Below are 19,623 nucleotides of genomic sequence, written 5' to 3'. Positions count from 1 at the left end.
AACAGGGTGGAATTGTGCCTGAGGCCACCACTTGCGTCCAAAAGGTGAACTTGATATTCATGATTTCACCCTGAAACCCTTTATCTTAATATAAAGCAAACTGTTCTTGGTGGGACACATCAACTCGCCTATTTCCAGAAAAGGAGGAAGACACTTTTATTTTGCCGATACGGATGGCTTCCTTAGGATTTCAATAAAATGTAGACATCCAATGAAGTGTACATAGCGCCACCATATCACGTCTGTAACGTTACACAAGGCCAAAGGCAGTTCAAACACGATTATGAAGAATTGTCATAGAAAAAAGTAAATGCTGCACGTTTTAGTCTCACACAGAACATTCATCTGAAGACAAAAAAAAGTGTTGAACACCATTTATTACAATAACTTGAAAAGCCATTCTCAGAAAGGGACAAATTATTTGGGCAACTTAAAACTGTCCATTAATTGTGACAGCTTGTTTAGTTTAAGTCCATTATGCTGGGGATTATCATTGCACTGGTGATCTAATTAACCTCCCGGTTTGCCCTGTTTATTTCAAGACAAAACACAAACCATATCTTTTTTTTTTTCAAGACTAAGGGCCAGATTAATCAAGGGTCAAAGTGAAAATTTGAATTTTTAAATTCAAACTTCAAGGTAATTTTAGTGTACTTCGACTGGGGAATAGTCCAAATTGAATTTGAGAAAAAATTCTAATGTTGAAATTTATCATGTACTGTCTCTTTAAAAATTCGACTTTGACTATTTGCCATCTAAAACCTGCCGAATTGCTGTTTTAGCCTATGGGGGACCTCCTAAAACCTATTTGGACTCATTTGGTGGACTTTGAAAGATCAAAGTTTTTTTTTGAAAATACTTGGATTTGAATTCAAATATCAAATAGTATCTGAATTTGAATTGAATGATCGAATACAGCCTATTCACCTGAAGTTAAAAAATTCAATTTTTTTTAATACATTTTCGGTTGTTATTTTTTTATTTAAATTTCGATGTGATGGGAGTTTAAAAAACCCCCATCACCTCGAAATTCGACCCTTGATAAATCTGCCCCTAAACTAAACAAATAGGCAGAACATACGCAATTTATAAAACTCATATATTAACTATATTAAAGGGATACTGTCATCGGAAAACATGTTTTTTTTTCAAAATGCATCAGTTAATTGTGCTGCTCCAGCAGAGTTCTGCACTGAAATTTGTTTTTCAAAAGAGCAATATGATTTTTTTATATTTAATTTTGAAATCTGACATGGGGATAGACATATTGGCAGTTTCCCTGGTACTCCTAGTCATGTGATTTGTGCTCTGATAAACTTCAGTCACTCTTTACTGCTGTACTGCAAGTTGGAGTGATATCATTTCACTCCCTTTCCCCCCCAGCAGCCAAACAAAAGAACAATGGGAAGGTAAACAAATAGCAGCTCCCTAACACAAGATAACAGCTCCCTGGTAGATCTAAGAACAGTTAATACTTAACACTTAATAGTAATATCCAGGTCCCACTGTGACACTTTTAGTTTCATTAGTAGGGAGAAACAACAGCCTGCCAGAAAGCAGTTCCATCCAGAAGTTCTGGCTCTTTCTAAAAGCACATGACCAGGTAAAATGACCTGAGATGGCGCCTACACACCAATATATTGGTTCAGGAATTAAATTTTATATGGTAGATTTAATTATTTGCAGTGTAATTTAGAAATAAAAACTACACCAGAAAAATCATGACAGAATCCCTTTAACATGGGTGAAGGTGCTTTTGGCCATCCAGCCAAAGAGAGAGGCAATAGTAACATAAGCAAGGATAATAAAGTAAGATAAGAAGCTATGAGTGAAACAACAAAAGGAAATTAATTAGGGATGCACCACATCAAGGATTTGGTTAGATTCAGCTGAATCCATGCTGTTAAACCAACTGAATCTGAACCAAAGTTACGTGAGATTGAAGCACAAAATGGCTGAACAAAAATGTTCTCACATAATGACACTTTCAGGGGATTATGCTCAAACTGGAATATCCATATCATGGTTTGGATTAGGTTCAATAGTTGGAGGATTCGTTTTTCAGCCAAAATCCTAAAATAAAATTATGGATTTGGTGCACCTCTAAAATTATGGAATTCTATAAAAAAAAGGAGGGGGTTAAAAAAATGAAAGCACATTTACACTGGAGTCGTCTAAAATATATTCCAAGGCCCGAGTTTTGGAATATTCTTCATTCAGCAAACTCAGGCAAAGAGAAATCAGACTTCTCAGCCTTGATAAAACGAAGCTATTACAGTGATAAGAGACCTTTTTATTTCTCAGGCCAGAAGCTGGCAGGACTTGTTACCACATCAGGCAAAAACTTCATTTGCAGTCAGGCCCTTGCCTTCAGCTGAAAAGACTTCTCCCAAATCAGATTTGCCTCCCTTCAAATTTTTGGCTCAGTTTCGTGAAGCGGGGAAATTTGTTGTGAATTTGAGCCTGTTGAATTTATTCACCCATAACTAGTAACTATGATTATTTGCAGATGCTGGACATATATGTTCTATGGGACAGATTTACTAAAGGGCGAAGTGACTAACGCTAGCGAAAATTCGCCAGCGTGACATCATTTCGGAACTTCGGCGATTCCCTAATGGGCACAGGCATCACTTCGCTATCGAAGGAGACAGACGCTAGCATTGCTTCAAACTCTAACGCAAGGAAAATTTTTCGCTCTGGCGAATGGACATAATTCCGCAAATTCACCAAGCTGCGGATGTTACTGAACGTTACCTCATTTGCCAGACTTGCTTTCGCCAACTCAGACCAGGAGAAGTGCAATGAAGTGCATAGAACGTCTTCAATTTTTAGTGCAAAATTTTTCTAAGTCCCAAAAAACGCTGACGTCTTTTTTTTCAGAGTAATAGTCTGCAAAGGTCAATAAAATGTTTTTTTTGGGTAACTGGGTTCCCCCATACATTTCCTAACATATGTCACATAAACTATACACTGGGCTCATGTGTAGGGCATTATAACAACTCTATTTTATTTTATTAAGTTTCCCTGGACTTGTGTAATGTAATGTATTTGCTGAAACATGTAACTTTATCATTTCCTGCCTTATGCAAATAAGGCAACGTTAGCGCATCTTCGCTTTGATTGCCAAAGTCACGCTAGCGAAAATTCGCCAGTGTTCGGCGCCCTGGACGCAACTTCGCACTTTAGGGAATTGGTGTTGTCCTATCCAATTTACGCCTAGCGAAGTCTTGCGATACCTGCGAAGCCATCGCTGGCGAATTTTCGCTGCTATTAGGGGGTCTATGAGAGGTCAAATGAGACAAAAGACAGCACTGTATATGAGGGAAGAACACATACTGTATATCTGTGTGCCGAAACTGAACACAGAGACTTATGGCAATTCTGTAACCTGCCGGCAGGGAGCAAAATGCAAAAACTCATTCCAGTCAATTCCAATAATTACAACAAGGGGTTTCCACATGTTTTTTTATGGCCATATCTTCTAAAACCAGACTTACTAATAATTACTAAAAAATTAAGGTACAAAAAAATAAGTTTGATTATCTCCATCAGCATCATACCAAAGTTAATTTTTAAAATTGAAATTAGTTCAGTAGTTTTTTTTTTTTTTTTTTTTTTTTTTAGTTTAAAATATTTTATTTGATTTTCATATTAAACAAATGAAATCAAAATGACAACAAATGTTATGCAGATGAAGAGTTCAGTAGTTTTAATGGCACAATGTTTAGATTTTTGTTTTTGCCTTTTTATTTCGTACACAATCAATATGGTAGTTCTGTCCATCAAAAAAATGAGAAATCACCTAGAATCCGGTTTACCTTTCCAAATGAAAATACTCAGACCCCTCGTCTGTTCATTGGATTTGCGCTGGCACAAACAAGGGTTGTGGAGTTCTAGGAGAATTTTCCCTATAGATACTGGAAATTGATTTGCTTTCCAAGCAGAGCAGGCAACAGAAATTTGGCTTTAAATAAAGAACAGAACCTGAGAGCGGGAATAAAACACAAGCAGATAAGAAGCTTGTTGACATTCTAGGAGCTGGAAGACGAGAATAATAGGTAATTTTCATACTTTAAATACTAGGGTCAGCGAAAATGTTTTTGTGATGAAGAATAAGTTGTACACTAAGGGAGGTATACTGTTCCCATTTAATAAAGAGAGCAAAGGAAAAAAGCTGCAATTTTAAGATTCATTACTTTTTTTCATGACAACTCCTCTATTTGCTCTCGATTGACCTTTCCCAATAAAACTTCATTTTCAAAGCGGCATTACGGATCCCCGGCCTGAAATGAGCATTTTATAGCTCTGCTTGTTCCTATATTCTGAGCAGAATGCATTTCTCCTGCCAGTAAAATACATATATATAATATTTCTTCTCTAATACAGGGAAGCACTGCCGTTCTTCTGTGAAATACGGCTGATAAGAAGTAATGGAATAAAAGACATTACAGTAAATGCCAGGGGATGTTTACCTGAAGATGGGAAAGAAAGAAAACACGAAGGAATTTAATATGAATTGTAAAATGTTGATTATTGCAAATGCACAGACGCTGGGTGTTGCTGTCTAGAACTTTGCATTTCCATGGCGCCTTTACTTTAACCCCCTCACTACCACTTAGCTTTAACGAAGAGTGGAGATGCACAAAGCATAGAATGTTTCTATAATTACCCAGAACCCCCCACTGCATGCTAAACCACTTACAGGGTAGTTTCCCCAAGTCCATGGGTGTCCAAATAATGTTGATGAACAGTTTTGATGCAAGAGACTTTTTTTTACTTTTTTCGGCGCAGTTTTGCAAATATATTTGCGGATTGCAAATCACGGAAATGTGCTGCGAATTCGCGCCTGGCAAATTTATTCGCCCATCACTACTTGTGATGGCAGCCTAAATATAACACTGATATAATATTCTGAGACAATTAGGGGCACATTTACTTAGCTCGAGTGAAGGAATAGAATAAAAAATACTTCAAATTTCAAAGTATTTTTTAGGCTACTTCGACTACGACTTCGACTTCGAATCGAACGATTTGAACTAAAAATCTTTTAACGATTCGACCATTCGATAGTTGAAGTACTGTCTCTTTAAAAAAAACTTCGACCTCCTACTTTGCCACCTAAAACCTACCGAGCATCAATGTTAGTCTATGGGGAAGGTCCCCGTAGGCTTTCTAGCCAATTTCTGATTGAAGGAATTTCGTTCGATCGATGGATTCAAAGGATTTAATCGTTCGATCGAACAGCGCTAAATCCTTCGACTTCGATATTCCAAGTCGAAGGCTTTAACTTCCAGGGTCGAATATCGAGGGTTAATTAACCCTCGATATTCAACCATTAGTAAATCTGCCCCTTAGTCTTCATTTTTATTCTTTGTGGTTTTTGAACTTACTGTGGTTTTTTTTGTACAGCAGCTCTCTACTTGCTAGGGTCCCATTTCCACCAGCGATTAAGCAGTAGTTTGAATAAAAGACGTCCTGAATATAAAGAAAAATAGTAACGATAACAATAACAATTTTAGCCTCACAGAGCAATGTTTTTTGGTTTTTTTTTTGGCTGCTGGGGTCAGTGACCCGTATTTGAAAGCTGTAAAGAGGCAGTCAAATATCTGAAACTATACAAAGATAGGCCAGTGAAAAGGTTGCTCATTATTCAACACACTATAAAGTTAACTTAAATGTGATCTACCTTTTTAATATTATAAACCATCAGTGACACCAAGTGACACCAAGGGATTAAAAGGATTTTACAAGGTTCACTTAGGCCTCGGGGACACAATGCCCTGCTCAACCTAACACCTGAGTGTTTTGATACCTATTTAATCCTTTAAATGGTGTGCGTGTATGTGTTTAATAAGGTGCTTGCCATTCACTAGAATATGGAGTGGTGGCATGGAAACTAGTGAGTCTGGCCTGCATCTGTTCTCCAGAGATTTGACTAACACTCTGGGGCAGATTTATCAAGGGTCGAATTTGAAAAACTTCGAAAATCAAATTCAAAAAGATCAACCGAAATTGAATTGAAGGGTTTTTTTGGACAAATAGGTCAGTTTTCGATCCAATAGGTCCATTTTCCATTTTCGAAATCAAATCGTACGAATCGAAGTAATAGCACATTCTTATGTGCCACCCCCCGACAGAGATCATGACATGTTTGTACAATACCTACAGAAAGAGCTGCAGGGAAAAGAAGCCCAACTTTTTCAGGATTCATTATGCGACAAAACTGTGACAATTTGGGAATCAGAATTTATAAATACTTCAGCTAAAACCTGACGAAGTCCATGGCAGATCTTTCTTTGAGGTTTTTGGAAGTTTTTAATGCTGGCTTTTTGTCAGGAGTGCCCGATGGCGCTCCCGTTTCCGGGTGTGTTGCGTCCAAGATGTCCAAGAGGTCACAGGTTCAATAGAAATTCTAGCTTATGTTCCTGGGTGTTCCAAAATTGAATACAGTAGAACCCCTATTTTACATCCCCTGATTTTAAGTTTTCCTTCATTTAACATTGTTATTTTGTGGTCCCAATTATATATTATGCATAATGCATTTCGCTGATTTTACATTTTTTTGGATTTTTATAACATTTTTTCTGGTCCCCTCAAAAAGGTAAAATGGGGGTTCTACTGTATTAGTATTCTCCCGGACTTATGACCCTGCCTGAACATTCTGACCTTGAACCTTGCTGCCTGCCTACTGAACTACTGCGTGAACTCTAACGATGAATATTCTTGATCCCTCTAGTTACCGTGAACTTGTACCTTGTCCTAAAGTTTTCCTCATTGGTCCAGACTTCCCTGCGCTTGGAGCCGATAGGCACCTGACACTTTTGTTTGCCAATACTAACAAATCACAGTAGGCGTGTAACAAGTAAAACAAGTTGCGATTTTTGTGACTTTTTCAGTTCTGATACTTTGATAAATGACATTCAAGGAAATCAGTTAATACAGTGACGGAACTACCGGGGGAGCAGGGGGTGTGAGCAGGCCAGGGCCCGCACCCCCTCAGGGCCCCCTGGCAGTTCTCACGCCACTGAAATGTGGGCCGTAAGGAGGGGACGGGGGCCCGGCTGCGCGTCAGGCACCAGGGCCCGCCCCCCTCTAGTTACGGTACTGAGTTTATATGCGGTTTTAAAAACCTCTAAAGCCACTAAAATTCAACCATTGATAAAGGGGCGCATCTAAGTAAGTGAGCTTGTTGATTTGATTTGTTTGTCCCCAAGCAGTACCACATCAGCACTTGCAACTCTGCCACACGCTCTATTTTAGTCTTTTTGACAAGTTCAAAATAAAATAGAGCTGAGAAACACATGTCAAACCCACAAATATGCCCTTGCTAGTATGTAAACCACCTCTTGGGAACCACTGATCAAGAGGGATTTCCAATGAAAAGGAAATTCACAAGAGCACTCTTAGGTGAAAAGAAATGGATTCACTGCTGGAGCCAGAAGAGCTAAAGTGATGTTCATTGGGGGTGTCATGGTGGAAGGAAGCTGGATTCATTGCTGGCTCAAGAGGGGCAATAATTTTGAGTGTTATAGCATGGGATGTTGAACGGAAATTAAGAGAAATATCAATGAATTTATATGGTGCTGGATTTGTTTTACAAGTTTCGACTGTAAGAGAAACCCAAATGGCACTTCCATCTTAGACACAATTTCCTTATGAGATACTTTAAAAACATTGATGCCACTGATGAAAAGAAGGCAGGACAGGATTGTTTCTTTCTTATTATACCTGGGGATTACTAGAATAGTTCCATAAGAGCCAGAAATCTGCAAGTTGGCAATTGCTGTTCTAAATGAGACTTTATATTGCTTGTGCATTATTATAAACATCCAAAGCACAAGTAACAAGATCTCTATGGGCCAGAATGTACCAACTGTTGTGAAATTACCTTTCACAATGACAATGCACCGAGGCATTAACTCACATGAATGCTACATATCCCTACTGTGTTAACATTATGCTCTGGAAAATAGATGAAATAAGTAGCAAAGGTTCCCCAAACACAGTGATAAAAATACCCTGAATCAGCTAAATAATTTTAGAAACTCAATTTTAAGAAAGCAGAAGAGATAAAATGAAGACAAGCCAAAACAGCAACATCTTTTAATGAAAAGAAAGAAGAAACTCTAAATACTTCTTTATATACAAGAAAGGGAAGGGAATATGTGAAACACTCCTAATCCAACTCAAGACCCAAACTTCAGCTCCTTTCATAGATGCCCCATGTGGGTTTTTTTTAATTACAATTGATTAATTCTGCAATTCTTAATTGTAAACGTTCTCACCGATAACACTGCGCATGATAAAGGACGATGAAGAAGAAAAGGAAAGCTCGCAATCATTGTCTTAGAACTCATTCTATGTAAATAAGCCAAAACCCAAGCAAACTAATTTAAAAAGCAGTCGGTGAAAAAAAAGTGGCAGACAGGGCACAAATTGAGCCATTGGGGAAAAATAAATAAATAAATAGATGCAAAAATAATTCTAATATGGTGCCATGCAAGGTGGAGGCCAGAGAGGAGCCAGGTGATAGGGGATAGAAGTATTACCAGAAAACACTGGAACTGAAATTTCAGCTTTATAGAGAATTAGCTCTTGCCTCCTACCAGTGCTTGTGGGAAGAATATAAAGGATTATTTGATGAATGAAGAAAAGAAAAGCTAAAAAATACAGATACGGGACCTGTTATCCAGAATGCTCGGGACCTGGGGTTTTCCGGATAATGGATCTTTCCATAATTTGGATCGTCATACCTTAAGTCTATTAGAAAATCATATAAACATTAAATAAAGATAAATAAATGTAACTGCTCTGACTCAACGCATTTGCCGGTAAAGAGTCCTGGCAGCTAGGGATGGGCAAATTTTTTCGCCTTGTTTCGCTGCGGAAATGACGCCCATATACTTGTATGGCGTTGTGAGACAAAAAGACGCGCGTAAAAAAAACATCGCCACGCGACAACATTTTTTTTGACGCCCATAGACTGAAATGGGCGTCTGTGACATTTCGCCGGCGCCAAATGTTTGGCAAAACTAAACGGGTCAAATTCGCCCATCCCTACTGGCAGCTTGTAGGTATAGGACTGCTGGATTCCTTTGGCGTCCCAAGCCCCAAAGTATGGAAGGGAGGAAGAAAATGGCTCCGCACTCCAAAGTAATTAAAAAATCAAAAACTTTATGCGTCCATAGTTAAAATTAATTAACTATATAAAGTCTAGCAGCCATCTTTCGAATACTTTAAAAACACAAGGAAACATTTTCAGAAACTGAACAAACACAAAACAGGGGGATGAAAAGGTATTTAGAGAATAGACTTTCTATAATGAAAAGCTTCGACGGCTTCAATAGAGAGCTTGACAAATAATTGTATGGATTTTTTTCCCACCAAAAAGTAAACACTTTGGCACAGAACGTATTACTCAGTGCGGGCACTCTCTCGCGTAAAGAAATGCTAGCTGTAAGTCTGATTTTATCTCTTAAATACACTGGTCATATTTGAACGACACTTGTTTACAGGTACCATGGTCTGTATTTGAAACTATCACAAAACCACAGGGGGTGCCCAATAATTATCCTACAACAAGCAATAGGATCTGGAACAACAGCGGGGGTCGAAGTGAGCTACTGCTGCGGGTCCGAAGGATGTGGTAAATAAAGATGGGCGAATTTGGGGCATTTCGATTCACCGAAAAATTCACAAAACGGCGTCTCGTTTTCGACCGGTAAATTTTCGCGGCGGTTTCACAAATTTATTCTCCAGCGGCGAATCGCACGAATTCACTGTGAATTTGCGCATGGCGAATAAATTCGCCCATCACTAGTGGTAAAGTATAAGGGTAATATATCCACGGGGGAAAGCATGTGTGCGCAATGCTAGCCGGACTTAAAAAGGTCTGGTAATACCTCATGTTTCCCAAATCAATTTGGCATTACCGTTTTTACAGAAATTGTCTGGATCCTTAATATAGCTGTTTAACAACACTTCTCCAGCCCTAAACAAAACCGGCATTAATTGCCTAATAATGTATAAGGAGGCTAATGATTAAGCCACACATTACACAAAGGATTTCCACTCCCTAGTTGAGCTGGGTAGAGTGAAGTGGTTCATTTATTTTTTTCACCACAGTGGATATAGATTGGGCCAAGAATTATCAGTTTTTAACAGTATGAATTTGGATTAATCATGAAATTTCCTAGAATTAATGACATAATGGAGGCATGTAACTGATTAATTTGCAAATGATTTCTTGATCAACATCAGTTTAACTTCATATAAAATTGACAATGAACTATCACGCGCAATGTGATGAATTCTGAAGTTAACTATTTGATGCCAATGAATTTTCGTGTCCAAGTTGACGAATTTTAAAGCTAATTAGTTGATTTATACACATGCACTTTATCACTTGATAATTTATTGCAATTTATGGATGTGCAGACATAATTGATATATTGATGATTGTAAATATGCATTAATTCATTTTTTTTATATTTGATGATGAACTGGGTTAATCTCAAAATAATTAATAAAGATAGTGATTTGAAGCAATATTACGGAGTGAAGAGGATGAGATGCTTTTTTGCCCATAGTAAATTTTCTAAAATAGTAGCAGAGTTCTCCGCCATTTTCAATAGGATGTACAATTACTGCTAAAAAAAACCTGTTCAAAAGGTTATCCCCAAACCGTGTGGCCACAGAAACATAACATCCAGCTGTCACCAAGGGCATAATATCCTGGGGTTTTCCGGATAACAGATATTTCCGTAATTTGGGTCTTCATGCCATAAGTCTACTAGAAATTCATTTAAATATTAAATAAACCCAATAGGCTGGTTTTGCTTAATGATATCTTACTGTTATATTATTACAGAGAAAAAGGTAATAATTTTAAAAAATTTGGATTATTTGGATAAAATGGAGTCTATTGGAGACAGCCATTCCGTAATTCAGAGCTTTCTGGATATCGGGTTTCTGGATAAGGGATCCTATACCTGTATATGCACTGGGTTTCATTTGAAGAGGTTGAACTTGATGGACGTTGGTCTTTTTTCAATGCAACTTAACTCTGTAACTTAAAAAAATATATATATATCACAATTCCACACTACAATAAAATCACAGATGACCACCACCCCTCCAACTCTTCTTGAGGGCTCCCTGCTCTCCAAGTTCCAGCTACAGTTGCTGCAATCTTTACAGTTACACCGCTGGCTGTCAGTTGGAATTGCCAGTGGGGAGAAAAAGAGTAGTAGGCACTAGAGTTGTGGTGAGTTGCAGTGGATGCTGATACTGCTATTTGGTTGCCAGGGCTTAATTACTTTAGCAACAAGGCAGCAGCTTGAACATTGGAATAGCAGATCTATAGAAAAGGGTCTGAATAGAAAGAAGAAGCAATAAATATAAGAAATTACAAAAACATTCCTTACAGGTTACAGGAGTCCCTACCCTGACAACCAGATTGCATTTTCTGATGCAATTTTGTAAAAAGCACAATATTTTTTTAAAAATTATAGATTGAAATGTTGCTTGGAATAGCCTCATCAAAAACATAATAAATGTTCATGTAAAGGTTCATTTTAAGAGCATTTGTGTTGTGTGTAGATTACCTGTGCCTTGTACAGTATGATGTGCGTGAGCTGGTGTAACATTTGGCACTTAGATCACGGCATGCTTCAACTGCTGCAGTCTTCTCCAGCCAAACCGTTGCAGTAAAAATGCCCTTGACTGCTGACAGCCACGTCTTGTGCAGTTAGAAACACGCTGCCAATAGCAGATGAATTGTACCCCCACAGCACCAATCAATCACAGGGTGCCATAAACATTGTACTCTTCTTGCATTGCATCCTTGTCTTGCATTCTTTACATGGTTTCTATTACAAAGGGACACTACCCTAAAAGGTTTTCTGCTGAATTATGCTACACTTACCCCCTGAAAACTGTTTATCCCACTGGAAGTGTCAGGCTCAAGCCAATAGAGCCTGCATTCTATTGGGGAACAAGTTTTTTAAGATTTTATAGAATGCCCATGCCCACAGCAAATTCAATTTCTGGCCCCAAAACATTAGTAAGTTTACCTATTCTATCAAGTTATATTGAAATCACTCACTAATTAGGACCTCACCGGGCCTTCTACACTCCTGGGTCCCCCAGCAACTGTAGGGTCTGCTTCTTCTGTAGTTACGCTCTTTCCCAGGCCTGTGGGGCTGGGGAACAAATCGGAATATTTTTCAGGCGACAGATGCTCTTTAATGCAGGGAAATATCAATGATGGCAATGTAAATATACAAGCTACAAAAAAATCCAGGATGGCACCTGTTCTATAGAGCCATGACCCATGTTCCAGTAATACCAGACCAAACCAGCTGACCTGCTATGGCCAAATCAATACAGGAGGTCTCTTTTGGGTCATAAAGAAGGTTGTGTACACAGCCTGAAAACTAAGACACTACAATAAGACCTTCACAGAAGATAGAGGTAAACAAATATATATATATATATGTGTGTGTGTATGTGTGTGTGTGTGTGTGTGTGTATATATATATATATATATATATATATATAATATATATATATATATATATATATATATATATATATATATATATATATATAGCTCTTAATATTTGCTTTAGACACATACAAAGGAAAATCAACCAAGATAGTACAGATCTGCAATTTAAGATAGTTATTACAAATTGCCACATTGAATTATTTTTTTTTAACAAGCCAATCAAGATCGGCAAGCTGATGAGAACATGGCTCTCCCCGTAGTTGCAACTGCAAAACACCTGTCTCAACAGGAGAGGTATCGGGCGTAATGCACTGTAATTATGATTAATGAGATGCAAGGTTAATAGACAAGAGAAGTAAAACCAGGCGTCGGCAGCTGGACAGAACAGCAATTTCTATTGGAGATGTGTTTTGAAGCTTCTGTCAGCGAGCTGCTGTGCTCAGCGTGGCAAGAGGCTGAATTAACCCTGGAGCAGGCACAGTTCCACTGTCGATAATGGTTCTATTGGTCGAGGACACATTACTGCTTTGTGGTGTGCAGAGAAGAGTCATGATAAAGTAGCCAACATCAGTAGTTAAATGGTGTTAAGAGAACACAGTCTCTGCTGAGTCCTAGGCAGGCTGCTTGGGTACAGCATTCCATCAAACTGGCAGCAGCGGGGGGAAAAACTCAGCTAGTATATTAAGCATTTTTCTCCATGAAAATGATATTTAAAGTTAAACTAGCTAAAACACTATCTGCTCCTATTCAAACCTCAGCTTATTAAAAGGCACCCAAGGGACTTGGACCATACACAAGGAGGATAGTAGATACTAACTGGGAGGTCAATTATTTTAGCAAGAGAATCATTACTTCAGCCATTTTCTTGGGCAATCCTCCTAGGGCCTTGTATAAATTCAACCCCATCATACCTTTAAAGGATAAGTAAACCTTTAAAATATTTCAGTGTAAAATTGATAAGGATGTTATGCTAAGCGCTTTTGTAATTTACATTCATTATTTATTTATTTTTCATTCCAAGATATTAAGGGATACGTGTACTGTTTTTCATTTCAAGATATTAAGGGATACATGTACTGAATTTTGTTACAATAGTGCCCAATTCTAGTTCAGTCAGCAGCATCCACTTTGAGTAATTATCAGTGCCCGTGTCTCGTGGTCCACTTTCCACTTCAATAGTAAACTTCCAATGTATAACACAGCACTGCTACATGAGTGTTTTTAAATAAAAAGCCTTTATTGCAACATTTGGCTTCTGATCCGGTACACGCAGCGTTTCTGGCCCAAGCTTGATAACGGGCCAAGATTAAGTCAGAATCGTTGCGTGTACCGGATCAGAAGCCAAATGTTGCAATAAAGGCTTTTTATTTAAAAATACTCATGTAGCAGTGCTGTGTTATACTTACAATAGCGCCACCTGCTGGTCGGTTTCTGCCCAGTCTGACCATCAAGTAGTCAAGGAAGTTGTCAGTAGAAAGAAAGAGGCTGCTCTGATGTTCTTCTGCTTAGGATAAAAATAGAAACCTTTCTCAAATCTTTCCTAAGCAGGAGAACGTCAGAGCAGCCTCTTTCTTTCTCCTGACAACTTACTTGACTACTTGGTGGTCAGACTGGTGGGAAACTGACCAGCAGGTGGTGCTGTTGTAAAAAAAATTAATTAATATTAACAGAACAAATTTTCCTTGGAATAAAATAATGATTGCAAATTACAAAAGTGCTTAGAATAGCACCCTCATCAATTTTACATTCTCTTATTTTAAAGGTTTACTTATCCTTTAAGACTGAATTAGCACATTAAGGTGGTTACTTACTAAAATCCGAACATTTCTCCCTATTTTCTTAAAACCTCTTTGACCAAACTCAAGTGCACTTTTTTTTACCATATTCATCAATACAATTCCTTGCAAGAATCTGCTGCAGGAAAAGGCTCCATAAACTCCTGTAAAATCCGAATTGTACAAATTTTTCGGATTTGATGCCCAGTGCAGATCATGATATCTTCCAATTGTAAACGGGGAAATAGAGTCATTGACTTCTACATGACTTCGGAAGGTTTGAGATGGAGTACTTTTTTATTTGGACTTTTAACAGCATTGTGGTTAAATAAATCATGAAATATTAAAAAAAAAATTCCTATGAAAAATTTGTGTTTTTCCCCTTTAAAACTCTATTGGAGTTAAATAAATAACCCTCTAAATATTGAATACAACTGATATTCTGGATAATGCTGAACCAGCTGGATGCTAGAATACTTTTTATCATCTTGTTCCATCACAGAAGATATTAGCCAAGCTGAGAGACCAACATAGCCTCTGAGACAGGCTAAAAGTAGCCAAAAAACCCTTCACAATGCAAGACACACAGCGTACACTGCATGAAGATATTAGCAAGTGACGATGACCCAATTGAGTGGGGTTTCGTGTTACCGAAAATGGTGGTGACAAAAACGACTTTCTATTTGATGAATAACATTACCTAGAGCAGTGATCCCCAACCAGTAGCTCGCGAGCAACATGTTGCTCTCCAACCCCTTGGATGTTGCTCCCAGTGGCCTCAAAGCAGGTTTTTATTTTTGAATTCCAGACTTGGAGGCAAGTTTTGGTTGTATAAAAACCAGGTGTACCAAACAGAGCCTCCTGTAGGCTGCCAGTCCACATAGGGGCTACCAAACAGCCAATCACAGCCCTTATTTGACATCCCCATGGACTTTCTCATGCTTGTGTTGCTCTCCAACTCTTTTTACATTTAAATGTGGCTCACGAGTAAAAAAAGGTTGGGGACCCCTGACCTAGAGACTATTAGGACAGAGACTGGATAAGACATATTCCCAAGCTAATAATTTTATCTTATTGTGAAGAAGTACATCTTACTTTGGAACATTGTTGGTTCCATTGATGAACGAACAGCCAGTGTCTGCTCATTGTGTTAACTCATTCTCATTAACTTCCCAAGTAAAGGTGGCCATACATGGGCCGATAAAAGCTGCCGACAGACCGAGTCGGCAGCTTATTGGCCCGTGTATGGGGCCCGAAAGTCTGCCATGGATGGGACAAAAAATCCCGTCGGATCGCGGCCACATCTGTTCGTTGATGTGGTCCCGCGATCCGACCGCCGGTTCCCATTCGTTAGGATCCAATTGTTGGGCCCTAGGGCCCACGATCGGATCAGCCCGATATTGCCCACCTCAAGTTGGGCATATCGGAGAGAGATCCGCTCGTTTGGCAACATCGACAAACGAGCGGATCATTCCGTGTATGGCCACCTTTACTGAGAATGAGTTAAAACAATGGGAAGACATGGCTCTTTCTGACACTGCTAATCCAAAATACTAGCGAATAATGCCCTCAGGTATGATCAGGCCTTGCAAGATGCTGGAAGCAATGTCTCAGCAATTTAGGTGACTACGACAAAAAAATATCTTGATACAAACACAAAATATGAAATATGTATTGGCTTGGCTACGTGCAGGGTTTACAGATAAATTAAATTGGTAGAAGTGGCTTTTATTTTTTTCGCTCTGATGAACAGAATGCATAAAACATTGTTTATAAGGCCTAATTGCCGTACAACACCAGCACAACCCTGCAAGTGGATACTATTAATTGTACAGATTCTAATAAGTTAGAAACTGCTGACAGAGCCCTACTTTCAGGGAGTCAGACATGAAATATATCACTGAAGTTTTATTTCAGCAAATAAATATATATATATATATGTATATATATATATATATATATATATATATATATATATATATATATATATATATATATATATATATATATATATATATTGATACAAGGGGTATAAAAAAAACTAATAAACAGATCCTTTCAATGAAAGTCCAGTCTTGATTGTAGCATAATAACAGGTTTAACTTACCAAGAAGTTTGGGGGGGTTCAGGTGCACAAGCCCCAGACCTTCAGCTTTTGGGAGGCAATAGATGCAAAAAGATATTTATTGTAGGATTGGCACAAACCGGATGCTTGTCTAAGTATATTTTATTAAGCAAAAAAAAATCTTAAATGATATAGCCTTCCTTATGCGTTTCGTGCCATGTGGGCACTTAATCATAGACTGGACATCTGAACACACAGAGATATTTAAATGAAATTGAACCAATCAGATGCAAGCTTAGGACAGCCAATCACAAAAGTCGCTGCAAATGAAGTTAGACTATCCAAGATTATACATAGAGGTACCAATTCTAAAAGATTTTTAAAAAAAAGTTTAATTCATTTGAGAAAGACTTTTGTACAAATAAATCATAGTCAAGATAGCAGAGTGTATAGGTGACAACTTTAGTGTTATAAAAAAAATTATAATTATACATAACAGGAAACATTATAGTCAAGATTCATTTCTAATGGTATAGTCATTAGACAACTAGTTGAAAAATATATAAGCAGTGTCGGTCAAGGCTGGCCGGGCACCCTAAGCAACCAGGTTGGCTGGGTCGCTCTAACCCCCTGGCTGTCCATCAGTAAACAGCCACTCGTATGAGCACCATGGTCCAGGGTCTCAGGGTACCGCCGGCTAAAATGTAAATCGCCGGCAGGTTGGCACTCGGGGCAATTCGTTTTTTGAAGTTGCCCGACGTTTCCTTATCAGGCAACTTCAGACGACTTCAAAACATGAAGCGCTCCAAGTGCCATCCCGTCTGCGATTTACATTCTAGCCGGCGGGGAGATTAGCCACCCTGAAGAAGAGGATATTTGTCACTGGGCAACTAATCTCACCCAATTCTGCCAGTGTGCCCCGAGCCTTAATTTTTTTGGCAATTTTTAATCTTCTCTGTCTTTCTTCTTCCATGTCACCTATGAATTCTTTTGGGGCATCTGTTACCAAAATTTTCAGCTCATTCCTGCTAAACAAAAGAAAAAAAACAAACAAACCTGCTTTTCTTGCATTGTTATGAAATGATCGAGAGCGGTTATTTTGCTTGTTTAATCATCGCTGGATCTACTAGCAATTAGTCATAGTTCCAAAAAAAAACTCAAATTCAAATGATTATGACACTGTTGATTTAAGTCATTTTGCTTCTAAAGAAAAAGAACATCAAAAAAGAACGACAGCAGGGAAAATAGCAAAAGCCTTCTAATTAAGCTAGTGTTACTTTTGAGAATGATTTACCTTTAAACAGCAAAACCTGGCTGCATAGATATGTACATATTAGACATTTTCTTATATTCTTCCTATAATATTCTTCTTCTATCGGAACAGAAAAACAACAACAAAAAGAGTAGAGCAAAGACAGAGCAACAAAGATATACAAAGTTGGTACAAAAAGATGTTATTTCCCTTACAGCATCTTCCACTTCTACGACAAGATGACATTTGTATTGCTATTTAGTGAGTGGGAAGCCGAAATGGATACCCAGAGGTGGAACACATTAAACAGTGTGAAATTTCATTGCGTATTTAAAAGGCCCCTCCTGGGAGTTTTATGTCGATAAACATTTCTTTGCATATAAACAGCCTGAGCGTAAAAAAAAAAAAAGTTCTTTTTAATTTGAAGTTGTTCCGTGGAAATTTAAGACACATCAGGCTGAAAGCATCAACAAAAGAAGAACAGATGGTTTGCACAGCCTGTTAGGCTTTTCAGAACGGCAGCGGCAAAAGGTGGCAGTTACGGAGCAAATGATTAAATCACAGAGCGTATGATGGTGCCTGGGTTAGCTTGTCTGTCTCGCTACATTATAAAGACACAACCTCCAGTTCTATTTAATCATCATTTTACAGCGCAGTCAAGAAAAATCCTTTCTACTAATACATGTATGACAGATTATTTGCCAAATGTTTATGGAGCTTAAATCTGCTACTCGCATATTACATTTGCATTAGAAATGAAGAATTTTGTTATTAGTACAGTTATGGGATCCATTATATGTAAACCCATTATCCAAAGTCTCCCATAGAATCCATTATAATTAAATAATCCAAGTTTTTAAAAAGAGTTTCCTACTTCTCTGTAATAATAAAACAGTAGCTTGTACTTGATCCCAACTAAGAAATAATTCATCTTTATTGAAGGAAAAACCAGCCTATTTGGTTTAATTGTTTTTTCAATGATTTTCTAGCAGACTTAAGGTATGAATATCCAAATTACATAAAGATCCGTTATCGGGAAAACCCCAAGTCCCGAGCATTCTGGATAACAGGTCCCATACCTGTACAGTGATACATTTTGCAAGGTTACACTATATGGTCAAAGGGGTTGTTCACCTTACAAATGCTTTTTTTTTTTTTTTTTTTCAGTTTGGTTGTTTTCAGATTGTGCCCCAGAAATTAAGACTTTTTTCATTTGCTTTCCATTTTTGATTTCTTACTGTCTTCCAAAAATTGAAGCTTAAAGTTTAATGTTCCTGTCTCACGGGTGTTTCAGTCTGGCAGCTCACTAATTCAGGTGCACATTCTGCACTGTTACAATTTGCAACATTAGTCCATACATTTCTCAGCAGTATCTATGGACTATTAACAACTAATATCAATTCTAACAGCTGCCTTTAATGAAACTTAGGGATTCTGCTCAGCAGGGACAAAGATAAGAAATGTATCAACTAAAATAAATGTATCAATTTAGAACGTTTACATAGCTGATTTATATAGACAGAAAGGTGAAAAAAGGTTTATTAGTGAGGGGCGAATTTATTCGCCAGGCGCATATTTGCGGTGAATTTCCGCGATTTGCCACCGGCAAATAAATTTGCGAAGCCGCCATGAAAATTCACCAGCGAATTTGACGCTGGCGTCGTTTTTTTTGGACGCAGGCATAAAAAAACGGATGCCGGCGTCAAAAACGAGACGCTAGCGCTGTTTTACGAATTTTTTCTCACTGTTCACTGGAAGAACCCAGGGCCGGTGCAGTTTTCTACTAATAGGAGCAACGACTTGGGGTTTCAGGTAAGTATATACAATCACTTGGGGGTCTAACCTAACGTTTGGCTCCCCCAATTAAATACAGGCTTACCTTCTCCTTCAAGGGTTTGGATTCAGCAAGTTAAATATAGACCATATTTCCTCTTTGAGCAGAATTCTGAGCTAGAATTCCATGTCATCTTTAACATGGTAGAGGAGATATAGTCAAATATATGACATGTAAAACACC

The 19,623-nt window shown here is 38.1% G+C and overlaps 1 pseudogene; it reads right to left on the bottom strand.

The window, feature by feature from the left end:
* The window catches only part of LOC108703128, a 533,218-nt pseudogene that overhangs the window by 399,227 nt on the left and 114,368 nt on the right, over positions 1 to 19,623 (bottom strand).

The sequence above is a fragment of the Xenopus laevis genome, chromosome 9_10S (assembly GCF_017654675.1).
Source record: "Xenopus laevis strain J_2021 chromosome 9_10S, Xenopus_laevis_v10.1, whole genome shotgun sequence".
NCBI lineage: Eukaryota > Metazoa > Chordata > Amphibia > Anura > Pipidae > Xenopus > Xenopus laevis.
Note: the sequence above shows the minus strand (reverse complement) of the source record. Positions and strands in the feature narration are given on the sequence as shown.